Source organism: Mytilus galloprovincialis, chromosome 14 (genome assembly GCF_965363235.1).
Source record: "Mytilus galloprovincialis chromosome 14, xbMytGall1.hap1.1, whole genome shotgun sequence".
Classification (NCBI taxonomy): Eukaryota; Metazoa; Mollusca; class Bivalvia; order Mytilida; family Mytilidae; genus Mytilus; species Mytilus galloprovincialis.
In genome coordinates this window covers 24539835-24555518 of record NC_134851.1, presented here as the reverse complement: position 1 = coordinate 24555518, position 15684 = coordinate 24539835, and the positions used below count along the sequence as shown (strand labels likewise).

The window sequence follows — 15684 nt, the reverse complement described above, 5'->3', positions numbered from 1 at the left end:
ATGACAAATTTATCAAATCCTGAATATGACGTACATGTATTTATACCATTTTTCTCATCCGTACTCATACTTGGGTAAACCTACTGCCGTATTTGTTTGTTATGACGCCATGTCTTTGTTAGCTTTCAGAACATGCAGTTTGAATGATGATGCACTTGGTGGTAAGCGTGACACGATGGCAATCTTTTTGGTTGGAAGTCTGATATGTAGCTTGCTCAAATCGTCTTTTTTAGACTTATACATACTTATTTTTGGTTTCGGACACTTTACAGTTTTCTTGCAGCACCGATCTACGTGTCAATATGAATTTTGTTTAATTTGTGATAGACCCACCATCTATTGATAATTTCGAAAGCGTTAAAAGAGAGTTTTCTTTGGAACAAAGATAGATGATGAGCTGTTAGAACCTGTAAGAGCATGAACTGCTGGTAAAAGTACATATATTTATTAATAAAAAACTATACATGCACAATAAACATGGTGCATCGCCAACCATAATTCCCACTGGTTATAGAACTCGTAAACAGCACACAGTTGTTCCATGTCTAGAATACAACGAAGTGTCAGGTCATCGTTGACCCTCTGACATTCCTCCTTTTAAATTGTTAATTTGGTATTTAGAATAAGAAGCCTGAAGATATCATATTATACCTCGGTACCTTTGATAAGTATGATTAAAAGCCTTAAGGACACTAACAACAACCATATTGAATAACAAATCAATTTGAAAGATAATCGATTGTTTACATTAGACACGCGTTTCGTCTACATAAGACTCCTCGGTGACGCTCCAACCAAGTTAAACTTCGACGAAAATTTAAAAACACATAATCTTATTTTAAAATACGGCTTAGGTAATATATACGCCTGAGGTAGAACATTTATTGTATTTCAAATATCTAAGAAGAATTCAAACAAAATTTTCAACTGAATGAATAGATATCCCCATATATTAAAGTTTTTATAGCATGTCAACATACATGCTCTTGACGTGGCCTTAGCACATACACCATGCTTCCTTTAAAAGGCTGATCAAATTTTTTTAGTTGCAAAACTAAATCTTACTATACAAATCCTTGCTGACAGGAATAGTAGATCTCATTCTCGATAACTCGATAGCTTTCGGGACTTCTCGAACCCACTACCATCAGGTGCTTTGATATTGAGCGGTTGGCACCCCCTCAGACCCCTCGCCAAGGTTCGGGCGTACACGTAAAAATTACCTAGCTACGCCACTGCAAGATCATAATCTCGTATATTTAGGACCAATTTACATAACCATTGACAGCATCGTCATACAAGAGTTTATACACATCAAATACAACTTTGGGTTTATTTGTAATAATATGTAACCAATATTGCAATATGTTTTGTTTTCTAACAATAAAAAGAGGTAAATGGCCAAGTTCGCCATATAAAAAACATGTAGGTACATTTCGACCCAATTTTAACACAAATCTACAAAAACGATGATGAATAAGTTCGATATCTTTAGCACGATGGAAACCCTATATTTCTGATGCATAGCCTAAGACGCATCCGACCATACTGCGGAAAAGAAACATCTGTACTTCTGGAGTGATGAAGAATTGTTTGAAGAATTAAAGATGACATGACTCTAGATCCTTATTGTGCTAGATGTTTTTGAGCATTTAAAAACTTTCCGTTGTAATGTAATAATACACCAAGGTACACATATGAATTAACAACTTGCAGTTCCTTGTTATCATAGTAAAAATTAGTGTCTACTGGTCTAAATCCATTTCTAAATACCACTACTTTGGTTTTATCAGCGTTTACTTCGATATTCCATTTATTGCAGTAAAGTAAAAGATTATCAAATAAGTGTTGCAGAACAGTCGGTGTTTTTCCAAATAAAACGGTGTCGTCAGCAAAAAGTATTAAATATATAAGAATTTCATTCAACGATATGACATCTTCGTTTACATCAGTGGAGATATCTTGAATAATGTCATTCATAAAAAATAAGAGAAGTAAGGGAGATAAGGGCTCGCCTTGTTTTACACCAAGATGGTTATTAAAAGCCTCTGACAGTACTCAACACCGCACACGTAAACGCACAGATGAATAAATAGAATTGACCATTGATACGAATTTACTGCTAACTCTAGGTTTGAGAAGTTTGTATATCAAAATTCTTCTGTCCACCTTATCAAACGCCCTTCGGAAGTCTACGAAGCCACAATATAGTTTTAATTTATGCCGAAGAGTATGTGAAATAATTCCATGTAGTGTAAATATAGCGTCAACAGTAGACCGTCCTGGCTGGAATCCAAATTGGTTGTCTATTATATGATTATCGTCCTGAGACCACGATAACAAACGGTCAGTTAGAATACTAATGAACAACTTTGACAGGATGCTTACTGATATAGGTCTATAATTAATCGGACTCGTAAGATCACCACTTTTAGGAACAGGAATAACTAAACATTCAGTCCAATTTTCTGGATATACTCCGATAGCAAATATCAAGTTGAACAAAGTTTTTAAAATAAGTGCTAAAAAAAAAAGGACATGACGAAAACATCTCGTCTACAATTTGATCGTTACCACCACTTTTCCCGGATCTAAGTCTCTTTAGTGCTTTAATAATTTCGTCTTCAGAGATGTTTGTATCTAATAAATCTATATTTACACCATCAAAATAAGTGTTGTTTAAAAGATCTAACACTGCATCAGATAGCTCGAGTGGGTTCATAACTAAAAAAATTTCAAAATAACTAAACATTGCTTCGTTGTTCGCTACACACTTGGATTTGTTTTTTAGCTTTAAGGTTGACCAAAATTTCTTTGGATTCGTTTTTGCAATACTACAAAGTTCCAGACCTTTTTCCCTCTTAAAATTGTACTAGGCTTTTCGTTTCACTTTATTGTAAGAATTTTTAGCTATTACGTATTCACTCCTGTTTGCATCATCTGTAATTTGTGCATTTTTCCTACGATGCGTACTCCTTTATGTCGGCGTCGGTATCATGATAAAGAAAATATAATTTGGTAAGCATATTCACAATAATTCACATGCGCCAGTCCGCCGAAAAAGGATCTTCTTTCCCTTTAATTCCCAAAATTGCACATGTTTTTTTTTCTCAAAGAAACGCATGAGTTATTTGGTAAAAATTTGTGAAAATTTTAACAGAAAATGTACAAACCACTTGATAAAATTGCATTATTTGCAGAATTATTGATTACTTTCCTTACTAGATATTCACAAGGACATATAAGTAACATATCGTCAATGCTTCTCTGATCTGAGTTTTTATTCACACATATACTGGAATAGCTGTTCCAAGCTGTCTTCTTTTTCTGGTTCTTGGGAAGTAGTTGTTTAACCTGTTCAGTCACTATAAAGTGTTACAATTTTTATTTAGACGCAACACATAAAAAGTGACCAAAAATGTACCGCTTTCACATGAGAGAAGCTAGAAAGAAAAATGAAATGTACACATTTTCAATATTTTTGCAAGACTATCATATAATATTAAGGAGATATGTAATTAGAGACTGCTGCTGAATAGAAATGTTTGGGTTCACCTGATACCTGTTCAAATTAGTCCATATTGAAGTTTGAAGGGTCCAAAATTAATTATATATAAAATATAATATATTTAAAAAAAATGGAGTTTTTTATATGCTTAATATACATCTGTGGTCGTATCAGGCTGTGCGTGGCGAAGTATTTTATTGCCTTTTTCTTTTATTTTAGTCATGAAAATAAATGTGTAGTTGTGAAGATGCTAACATGAGAGTACCCAAATTGCACCTATATTGTCAGTTTTTTCACCAACTGTTTTTATGAACCAGACAAAAGTTTATTCTGTGCCTATTTTGTAGACTATCCTTGTTTACAATATAGTTACACCAATTTGATTTTAAGTCAATATAGAGTCATAGAAAAATGGGTTTGAACTGTTACAGTAATTGATTCTGTAATGAGGTCAGTACCCAAATTCAATACTTATCAGTTAACTGTAGTAGTCTATTGTTATTTATGTATTACTGTCATTTTATTTATTTTCTTTTGTTACATCTTCCAGCATCGGACTCAGACTTCTCTTGAACTGAATTTTAAGGTGCGTATTGTTATGCTATTTTTCTACATTGGCTATTAGCGGTATAGAGGGATGGTTGAGATCTCATAAACATGTTTAACCCCGCTGCAATTTTGCGTCTGTCCCAAGTCAGGAGCCTCTGGCCTTTGTTAGTCTTGTATTATTTTTAATTTTATTTTCTTGTGTATAATTCAGAGTTTAGTATGACGTCCATTATCACTGTACTAGTATACATATTTTTTAAGGATCCAGCTGAAGGCGCCTACAGGTGCGGGAGTTTCTCGCTACATTGAAGACCCATTGTGGCCTTCGGCTGTTGTCTGCGCTATGGTCGGGTTATTGTCGCTTTGACACATTCCCCATTTCCTTTCTCAATTTCATTTATCATTACATGTTTTATTTCAAATCCTTAAAACTAGAATATAAACAGATGTTTTGTTTTATTTCTTCAAATATTTCGAACAATTGGACATTATTCCATGCTTCAACTATTATTTTTTGAAGAAAAGGATGCGAGTAACAATTTACTTTGCTCATCTTAAAAAAGATGATAATTAGATAACTTCGCATGATGAAAGAAATTTGTAAGATTACCTCAGCTTGTTGAATAGGTGCAATTTAGATACTGAGTGCAATTTTGGAACTGTGATGTTATATAATCATAATAGCGTATTGCTAAATAGGTTGAAATGTGGACCTGATATAGTGATAAAGTACTCGGTAGTTGGAAAATGCTTTGATCAGGTTTAAACTGACGCATAAAATATTCAGGTGACTGTTGCAGCTTGAATTTTAAAGGATGTAGCTCACATATTTCCGAGTAAAATGCTCTGTATATACCTATCAAAGTCATGGTATAATCATAGGTTATTATATTCTAATTCGTCACCTCAAACGTATACAAAGTATTTATAAAATAAAAACAAACACTTGTTTCTTAGGAATAGCTCGCCAGCATGTGCAGCTTACTGTAATATTTAAAAAAAAAAATCGAGTCCCGATGTCATCAGATACAGGATCACCGCTGCGAAGTACACGACAGCCTACAAAATAGAGTTGTAATCAAAATGAGAAATCATATATAATAATACATATACATATGTGATATGTCTTCATGATCAACCGAACAATGTCATACTGATAGTATTATTATCTATCTATCTATGCGTACAAAGATTTAATAAATACAAGTATACAACTCGGGTGGGGCAGGGATCTTTACCTAAACTAATCTGCACTTTTCTGAACGGATATACGAGCGTCGAATGACAATACATCTTAGCTTATTTTAACAAGAAAACTATTCGCGATTTAAAAATCCTGTGCTATTTACATATCAAAATATAATATGATATATTTACGCAATGCGACAAATATTGACCAATCCGAAATATCTTATATTTGTCGTACTTGACTTTCAGCCTATGTCGTCTGGACTTTAGCTGGCCTGGTAAAAACGAAGAATTCCAAAAATAACTAAGATTTTATTGAAATCTCATGGCAACTGACGAATAACCCAAAACACTAACTTAAAAAAGTCGTTGCTCACGTGCTTAGAGATCCCAGGTTTTCTTCGTTTTACCAATGAAAATTCTCGTTACATAATTTCGTAACTGACCACAACATTTTAATAGGTCACTCATAAGTTTGTCTTGTCAACCAAGCTGACACTTTAATCTAAATTATTGATTTTGGTATACCAATGTTGCGACAATCTATGTAATTTTGACAATAGGCCTAATTACCTACACTCTTTCTTTTATTCAAAATATAGCATGACTGTATAATTAATGAATGAATAATTATCAATATTTGTCAAACATCAGTAAAATCTATTTTCTTCTAAATTGTCCATTTTTACAAATTCATTTTGAGAAAAAAAAATATATTTAATAAAAGAAAGTTTGCAAAGCTGTTAAATTTTCATTTTGCAAATTCGGATTTTCATAATATATCTATAACATCTCCCCTCTGCCTCAATTGGCTTTGACACCAAAGCCACATAACATCAACTACAAATATAAACATATACGATTAGAAAATCAAGTTAATCAATTCTATATACACTCATAAAACATATATACATTGTCACAAATATAATGTTCTATTGTTTTCTGCTATTGTTGTGTAAGGTAGTATGCTCATTGAGCCACATTAATAGGTGCTGAATAAATGCAATTTATGTTCGAGAAAAAATATCGTTTCTAGTTTGCTGAATTTATGCCAATATATAATATATTTTAAAAGCTCATACTCTGCATTGCTAAGATATATTTTGAAAATCCGAATTTGTAAAATAGGAAATATTACATATTTAAAAACATAAACCTGTTTTATCTAATATAAACACCAATAGATGACCACTATGCGGACACACACTCACGTGTGATTGTTAACATGATAGAAACACGTGTATGCTCAACTTTAATATATATATTCATATTAACTCCTTCCCATAAAATCCAATTTTGGCCAATATGGGAGCATACAATATATACAGTCTGTACTTATAATAAATGTACGACTCAGACTTAAGTCTCCTCATGATTAAGCTTAGAGAGAGAAAATAAAACAGTTTCCATCGCCTGGAACTGTATAAGGTAGATATCTGATGGTCCATATCTGATATGTGACATAATCAGTGAAAAGATTTGTTGAGAGTTTGCTTAAGGAAGTACATAATAAGAAGATAGTGAATTATTTGAATTTTTGTTTTGTTTTGTTTTAAACTTTTGTTAAGGTTTGAATTAATCTGTGGGCTACATGAGCATGATGAATAACTGTGATCACATTCAACAGTATAACCAACGTCATTATCACTGTTCCTTGATATGGGGAATTATGTGGCAGATGAACATAAGTAGTCATGATCAACCAGTGCAGTGGAGTTTACCCCACATGCCGCATGGCCATTATAAAAAAAATATCCCGAAATGTATTGCTTGCAGAGGTTTTTTCTGTGTTCTTGTGTCTGGACGGAACTTTTACGCTAAATATGTTATCGTTAATTATGATTGTGTGACTTTTAAATGAAGTACCTGTGATTATTTAAGAAATTTGTTTTGACCTCACTGATAATGGAAAGATGAAGCAGACGAAACATGGCGTCAGATGTTGTTGTCCAAACTTCGGTTATTTCCGTGGTACAATAAAAATCAAATAAATTACACAAGTTACCAAAATTTCTGAATTCTTATTTTTGCAAACAAATAAAAGTTCATGTCGTATTTAACATCGAAATTATTCCAATCTGTTCTGGTTTTTTTTAATTTCGCGTTGAAATGTTAAATTCAGCAGCCATTAACAAAAATAATCGTACGAGATTTAACGAGAGTGACGAAACTTTTCAGATGGGTCGTGTAGAGAGAGTTATCGTTCTTTATTCAAAAACGATGCTTCTACCATAAGTTCTAAAGCTGGCATATAATTTAAAGAATGGTAAAAATCTTCACAATATATAGCAATTGAGAGTCCTTGATGGCCTAGCGGTCTAAGTATTCCAATGAATGTATCACTAATAAGTAAACATTGAGGTTGCAAGTTCTAACCATGCACGTGGCAGAACTTAAGAATTTATAATAAAATTGAGAATGGAAATGGGTAATGTGCCAAAGAGACAACAACCCGACCATAGAAAAAAAAAACAACAGCAGAAGGTCACCAACAGGTCTTCAATGTAGCGAGAAATTCCCGCACCCGGAGGCGTCCTTCAGCTGGCCCCTAAACAAATATATACTATGTATACTCTACTATAAATTGACAAGGATTGTAAGTTTTCCAACCGAATGCCGACTGTTTCTCTCCTGGCACTGCGGTTTCCAACAAAAACTGACTGCCACAAAATAGCCTTTATAGTGCTGAAAATGGCGTTAAACACTAATCAATCATCTCTTTTAGTGTTGTGTATATATCAATAAATCACTTGGACGCAACATGTCATACTTTAATTTGATTTTAAACAACGAAAATTTGAAAGAAGCAACACAATCTATTAACAAATAAGACGAACATAATTCAAGTACAAGTACAAGTTAATAAAGTGCTGCGCCGCGAGCGCATGATATGCCTGTCGTTATTTCAATGAATACAAAGAACTTTTTTTATAAAAAAAAAACTAAAGAGAGGCTTTTTTAATAGGTGTCACCAATTTTTTTTTAGGTGTCACCCGAATTTTATGAAAACTGCGCAACGAAATTTTGAGTTATTGCCAACAAACAGGAAAATCCCCTTTCCTTTAATGAATAAAACCCCATATATTTAAAATGTAGGTGTCACCCAAATTTTATGAAAACTGTGCAACGAAATTTTGAGTTATTGCCGACAAACAACAAAATCCTCCTTTTTTTAATGAATAAAACCCCATAAATTAAAAATGTAAAATTTATAAAAATCGAAATTAATCTCAAATCAATAAATATAAACAATTCACAAAGGTTTTATGAAAACTTGCTCAAGCATTTTTGAATTGTTGATCGAAAACTTGAAAATCACCCTGTTTTAATGATAACACTCCGATAACTCTGAAACGTGAAATCCAAAATTGATGAAAATCGAAAAAGAGCTACAGTCAATAGATATCAACGTTCACCAAATTTCCATGCAATTGGTTAAAGAGTTGTTGAGTTCTTATCCGACATGTTTACGATTGACGGACGGTACGACAGACAGACAAACGGACAGAGAACGGTATACCATAATACATCCCGTAAACGGGCGTATAAAAAATGATATAATAAAAGGAACTCTATCAAAATCAGAAATAAAATTAAGTGCGTTGAAAGGGTTTACAGCTCCCTAGAATGGTTAATGTCCAAAAGAATGTGACTGCGTTCAATACCATGTATTCATTATTGGTATATGTAACTTGTGTAAAATTTGTACGACACGAACTGTGTATTTCTCCAGATTAGGCAGTTAAAGTAAGATTTATTATTGTAAGTCTTATCTTTATTTTGACAGTAGTCTATATCTATCATAATATGTCGAATGAATTAATTGTTTTGATACTATGCGTCTTTGCGTGCGTTAAAAGCCAACAAAGGCGTCTACTTATTGAGGAGGATTTGGCACTCCAGGTGCAGAAACTTACGGAGAGATTAATCAAGTTAGAAGGTAGGATAAAGTGTGTTCTGCCTGAGTAGAAATTTTATTGTGTTACGTTGAATTTATATTTTAAGACATACATACTCTAATTGTCAAGGATTGTCAGTTTTCCTTCCAAAGGTCGGTGATTTCTCTCCTGGCACATCGGCACCTCTACCAATAAAAAATACCCCCACACAACTGTCAAGAGTGCCGAAAGTGGCGTTAAACAATAATCAATCTACTATTTTTTAAATACATTCCTTTTTTTTTTTTTGAGACGACACTTGATTTGTTAAGTGTACATTGTACCACAAAAGACATTAATTTGGAAAGGAATTACTGTAATATATATGTAATATATGTCTATCAAAAAATACAGCAACCATTTGGTGCACATTGAATTTCCCGCGACGTAGCGTGTTGTTGAAAAGTATGCACAACTTTTTTGATGATATTTCGAAAAGACGAAAAAAAAAGAAGTATAACAGTCATTCCTTATAATTCATAATTCACAATTGCATTTTCAGCAGTATATCATAAAAAAAAAAACCGTTTATGACGTCACGGTCACAAAGCTGATAGACAACAAAAATGAGTCAATTATAAAATGTGGAACATTCAAAATTAAATTAATTAAAGATGTATAATGGGAAAAATAAAATAAAAAAAAAAAAAAAAAAAAAAAAATATCTGCCATGTAAGCACCCATAGGAAGATAAGAAAATAAGTTACAGAAATAATAAATATATTATGGAATTATGGGATAAATCTTAAATATGTCGGGTATGGTGTCTTGGGAATATGATAATTGGATCACTACACATAAATTTATATTTATATTATAAAGAGATATCACATGAATTACATTCAGATATCACAAGTATTACAATAAGATACTTCTCAGTCACAAAACTGAAGTAATCTTGCATTAAAAGACATGGACTGAAATTCGGAAAGACATTTTATTTTATCAGAAACACATAAAATAAAAACATCTAGTTCCAATAAAATAAAGCGCCTGAATGCTCTGAAAATCATTGAGGAGATAATCGTTGTCTCGTACGAAAAATAGTGTATTAGCTCTCTTGCAACCGCTCGCTGCGCTCGCTTAAAATTAAGTTTTTTTTTCCTTTTCTGTAATACATTTTGTACTTTTCAGATTGTGTAAAGCAACGAGGAGTTGCATTTACTGCTACTTTAGGTGATCATCGTACAAATCTTACACTCCACGAGATTCTCCATTATGACCATGTTATGACAAACGAAGGCAACAGCTTCAGTGGCATTACTGGAATGTTCACTGCACCTTATGCTGGGGTGTATGTGTTTGACGTCACTATTGGAGTTAACGGAAATGGAGCGACTGATGTTTCCATTGTAAAAAATGGCGTATATCTCCAAAGAGTTTACGGACATGCTACTACAAATTGGGAAACTGCTACTGCTAGCGTCACGGTTCATCTAAATGCTGAGGATCATGTTTACGTAAAAAATGCAAACTACAATCACGGTTTGATTGGCCACGACTTGACGACATTCAGTGGTTTTATGGTTCAGCCAGATTGTGCTCTATAAAGAATTAAAAACTATTTGCTGTTGTTTTATAGTTTATACTTTCGATATTACTAGATATAGGAAGATGTGGTATGAGATCAGAGTGCCAATGAGACAACTCTCAATCCAAGTAACAGTTTAAAAAAAACATTATAGGTCAAGGTACGGCCTTCAACACGGAGTCTTGGCTCACACCGAACAGCAAGCTATAAAGGGCCCCCAAAACTACTAGTGTAAAACCTTTCAAACGTGAAAACCAACGGACTAATCTATATAAAAACAAGAAACGAGAAACACTTTTAAACTACACAAAAAGACGACAACGACTGTACATCACATTCCTGACTTAGGACAGGGGCACAAATTTGCAGCGGGATTAAACGTTTTAATGGAACTGCAAAACTTATATTTGTTTTTAAGATGTTTTCGTGACAATTATCAAATCATAAATATTTTGTAAAAGATTGCAACAAATAATGTAATTGAACATGTTGATGACGTCACACTCGACCTCGGATCAGTTGAACTTCGGATAGATCTTTTTGTCCAATCCCATCGATTTCGACCCAACGAGGTTCGAATTTATTTATTTTCTCGAGGAAATGTTTTATTTAAATAGTTTATTCTGTTAAATGAATTCTGTAGATTCGTTTATTTTCGTGGGTTCCAATTTTCGTGGATCAAGGAATACTTGCGTGTTTGTGGACATTTAAATTCGTGGTTTTGACAAAGTCTTTATTCAAGCCTTTAGAGCATTTGCCATTCGTTGAACATTTAATTTCATGGTTTATCTATACCCACGAAATCAACGAAAATTGGTATCCAACGAATATTAATGAATCCACAGTACAACTTTCGTTTACAGGCGTTACCGGTATTGCGTAAAATTAAAAGACGAAAAAACCAAAGAAGCGAAATTCTATTTTACATTGTATATTATTAGTAACCGGAAAGAGTAAATGCATTTTTAGACAAGCTTATTTTCGCGGATCTCTTTTTCAAGAAAAATCTAGATTATCCAAATATCTTTCCTTTTAAATTAGTGTTATAGTCTATAGTGATCGTCTTGAAGTCTTTGTTTATACAGATGAAACAAAATGGCAAAATCCTCTATTTTGTGATGCCAACCACTTAATAAACTAATCAAAGTATCTTATATAAGTGACACAATGGGTGTCTTATGTGAAGCTGAATCTGCTTACTCTTCCGGGGCAAACAAGACTCTCTGGGTTTTTGTTTGGTTTGTTATGCTCAGTCTTTAGTTTTCTGTGTTGTGTTTTGTAAACTGTTGTCGGTCTTTTTGTTAATTATTTTTTGTCATGAAATCCTCAGCATTTTATTTCGATTCATGAGTTTGAATACCCCTTTTATATGGTTCGCCTCTTTTTCAGAACTTTATACACTATGGGTAGTATCTTCAAAAGTGTACACCAAAAAAAAAAAAAAAAAACCCAATGTGATTTGCAATTGCCAACGGCATCTTTATGAATGAAATTTCAACCAATGAAGAATCGTTCTTTTCATTTTGGGATACGAGCAATGAAGCTACCTTTAACTCTTTCATTAAATAACCAATAGACTATCAAATCAATGAAAATATCCATAGAGATAAATTTCTGCCTAGATATGAATGATATGGTAAAAAGACTAAGAAATTAAGCCACATTGAGATGTGAGCTTGATATGTTTGAACAGCGACATACATAAAGGCAACAGTAGTATACCGCTGTTCAAAACTCGTAAATCTATGGAAAAAAAACCAAAATCGGGGTAACAAACCAAAACTGAGGGAAACGCATTAAATATACAACTGTATTGTCGAGGCTGGTTGTACCTTTTAGTCACACTTTCGATACTTTTTGATGCCGTTACGAGTAAGTTGACTGCTAGGTTTAAATCAAATCGTTATAACCACAATCCTGTATTCTTTCATCCCAAGGGACCAATCGAATTAGACGAATTACAAAGTTTAAATTTAAATGAGAAATACGATGGGTGCCACATGTCGAGCAAGATCTAATAACCCTTCCCGAACACCTGATATCACTCGCAGTTTTTGGAGGGTTTCGTGTATTCGTGTAGCTCAGTCTTAGTCTTCAATGTTATATTTTATCTACTATTGTTTAGCTTTTAGTCCCTTTTCTGTGACAATAGATGACAATAGTTGACAATCTCAAGCTGACAAAGACAACATTCGACAAGCATTAGCTGACAAGAACAACAGCAGGTTCAAACCATTATTTGTTCATTAAATGTCCTACACCCAGTCAGGAATATGTCAGTTGTTATCAAATAGGTCTTGTCTGCATATGTTGGCCTTTTTGTTTTTGCTTCACTTCCATGTTCTTTTTGTTCCTTTGTTTTTCTTTTGTATTTTCAAGGTTTTCATCTCGGTTTGAGTTTGAAACCCATACTTGCTTGTTTCTCAATCGTTTTATGCCTTTAAACACCGGTGTACTGCAGATGGGTGCAGTTCTGATTTGCACAACAATTCAAAATGCTTATCAGACTTTTTGACTGGTTTAAGTGACCATGTTGTAGGATGTATGACTGATCTAACAATTCCTAAGACCACATTAAAATTAACTCGAACAGCGGACTTTGTTCTACAAAAATTTTGATGACTGCCGAAATAGATACAGGTCCGCATTAATTTTAAATTAACTTTGAAACGAGTCCCGCCATAAATAAACTTTGATTTTGACAACTCCGATCATAACTGCTCTCAACTGTACTCTACATCTATTGTTTTCATAAATAATAATAAAATTAATATCTTTGTTTCTTGATATATACAAAAGAGGGACGAAAGATACCAAAGGGACAGTCAAACTCATAAATCTAAAACAAACTGACAACGCCATGGCTAAAAATGAAAAAGACAAACAAACAACAGCACACACGACACAACATAGAAAACTAAAGAATAAACAACACGAACCCCACCAAAAAACGGGGTGATCTCAGGTGCTCCGGAAGGGTAAGCAGATCCTGCTCCACATGCGGCACTCGTCGTTTTGCTTATGTAATAACAAATCCGGTAAATAGTCTAATTCGGTAGGTCACATTCATGAAAGGGAAGGGGATTGTAGTTACGACGTAAGGAACATATCCGATATCATTTGTGAAACGGCTATTCCATAACGGTCAACCAACTCGTGATGGCGTCCGTAAAATTTACGAAGGGATGATTTCAACTTCACCATTTGAAACTCTTGGTTTACTAACTTACTTGTGAGCAGTAACCCTCTATCAAGAAAATCATGATAGGAAATGCAAGCACGGGAATATCGTATAAATTGGGAGATATATATACCCCGTATGCAGGTGCTGCTGGAATGTTGCTACTTAGAAATGGAAAGTTCACAATTGGAAAGCTGAAATCATCTCTTTTGTCGTAAAGTTTTGTTTTCAACCGACCTTCATTGTCAATTTCTAGATGTAAGTCAAGATATGAGGCCGACTCAACTGTATCTGTAGTATCCTTTATCTCTAGCTCGATTGGATAGATGCGTTCCACATAGTCACCAAATTTTGAATTATTTAGTGAAAGAACATCATCTATATAGCGAAAAGCAGAGTTAAAGGATATTGCTAACTTCTTATCTGTCTTCCTAAGAAGTTCCTGCATGAAGTCAGCCTCATAATAATAAAGAAACAAGTCGGCAAGTAGAGGGGCACAGTTTGTTCCCATTGGAATGCCGACAGTCTGTTGAAAAACACGTCGTCCGAATGTACAGCTTAAATCATTCGTAATTGAATTACACATAGTACAGTTATACAAATATCTCCGGGATCTGCATTTTTATCGACTGAAAACGGTTGATTTAATATGCTCTCCAATTAATTTCATATTCTTTAAGTCGACATGCTCGTGTATAAGATTTTAAATGCGGCATTTATCTTATAAAATGGTTATACTATCAAATAAAGTCGATGGACAATGACAATATGGCATACCCCTTAGCTTGTATATAATAATAATGATAAATGCACAGTTACTTATATTTATCATGTTTAAGGTCGGCTGTGCCTACGCTGTTAATCTATTTTTTTGTGTGTTAAGTTTTAAACAGTGACAGCATGTCACATTCTTATTCAAATATTTGAACCATGACCAGAAATCAGCTAATTTCATATCCATATGATGACTATTTTACCCTTTATATCTGTTTTGTTCGCACATTCTTTTAAATATAATTGAAATGATACGACTGTCATACAAGTGACATACTAATTTTAGACATTTCTAACCCGGAATTCAGATCTAATATATGAACCTCTCTACCAATTATATTACCGTGTAGGTGTTTTGTTCGAAATCGTTAAGTATTTCAAAAGCAGTCATTGACTCTACAATTTGCTTAGTCATCTTGTCGACTTTATATTTATCAGTTTAAACTATTCATTAATTTAGTAATAAGATACAATAATGTTCTGTTTGGGTATCAGTTATTAAGGATTGAGGAAATAATTACCAATTGACATGCACAATTGAATCGGTATTTAAAAAATCATGTTGATGCTAATTGTAATTTTTGTCGAATGTTGTGGATAATCATATATAAAGAGGAAGATTAAGAAGGTGAGACTTGAGAATTGCTTATTGTTTGTTTTATATCGGAATAATTTGAATATTTCTATATGATGTTACTCCTAACATTATCATTTTCTTCCATAGTAACATATTGACACATAATACATGGACAGTGTCGGAAAATATATAATTTATCTGTATGAGCTTTAAAAGATGAACAAGTATTTTCTTCTTTTTTTTTACCGCGTATTAAAAAAATACATTTTCCGCCAGTAAATAGTCGATGCGGAAACATACATTTGTTTTTATGGAATAAATTGTTACTGAAAGATCATACAATCAATGTGTCTATTGCCAGGTAGAAGTAAGGGTTAAAGTTGAACATATTTGTGTTCAAACCGATGTATGTCATCTCGGGTATTTTATACTGTTCTT

General features: G+C 33.4%; 2 long non-coding RNA genes across 2 annotated transcripts in view; both read left to right on the top strand.

Annotated features, from left to right (window-relative positions):
- The window catches only part of LOC143058992 (uncharacterized), a 115517-nt gene that overhangs the window by 35043 nt on the left and 64790 nt on the right, over nt 1–15684 (top strand). The gene's annotated exons all lie outside the window — the stretch shown is intronic.
- Nucleotides 9031–10756, top strand: LOC143059757 (uncharacterized). Its single transcript, XR_012973592.1, has 2 exons — nt 9031–9185; nt 10318–10756. It is a non-coding gene; the product is annotated as an uncharacterized LOC143059757 (long non-coding RNA).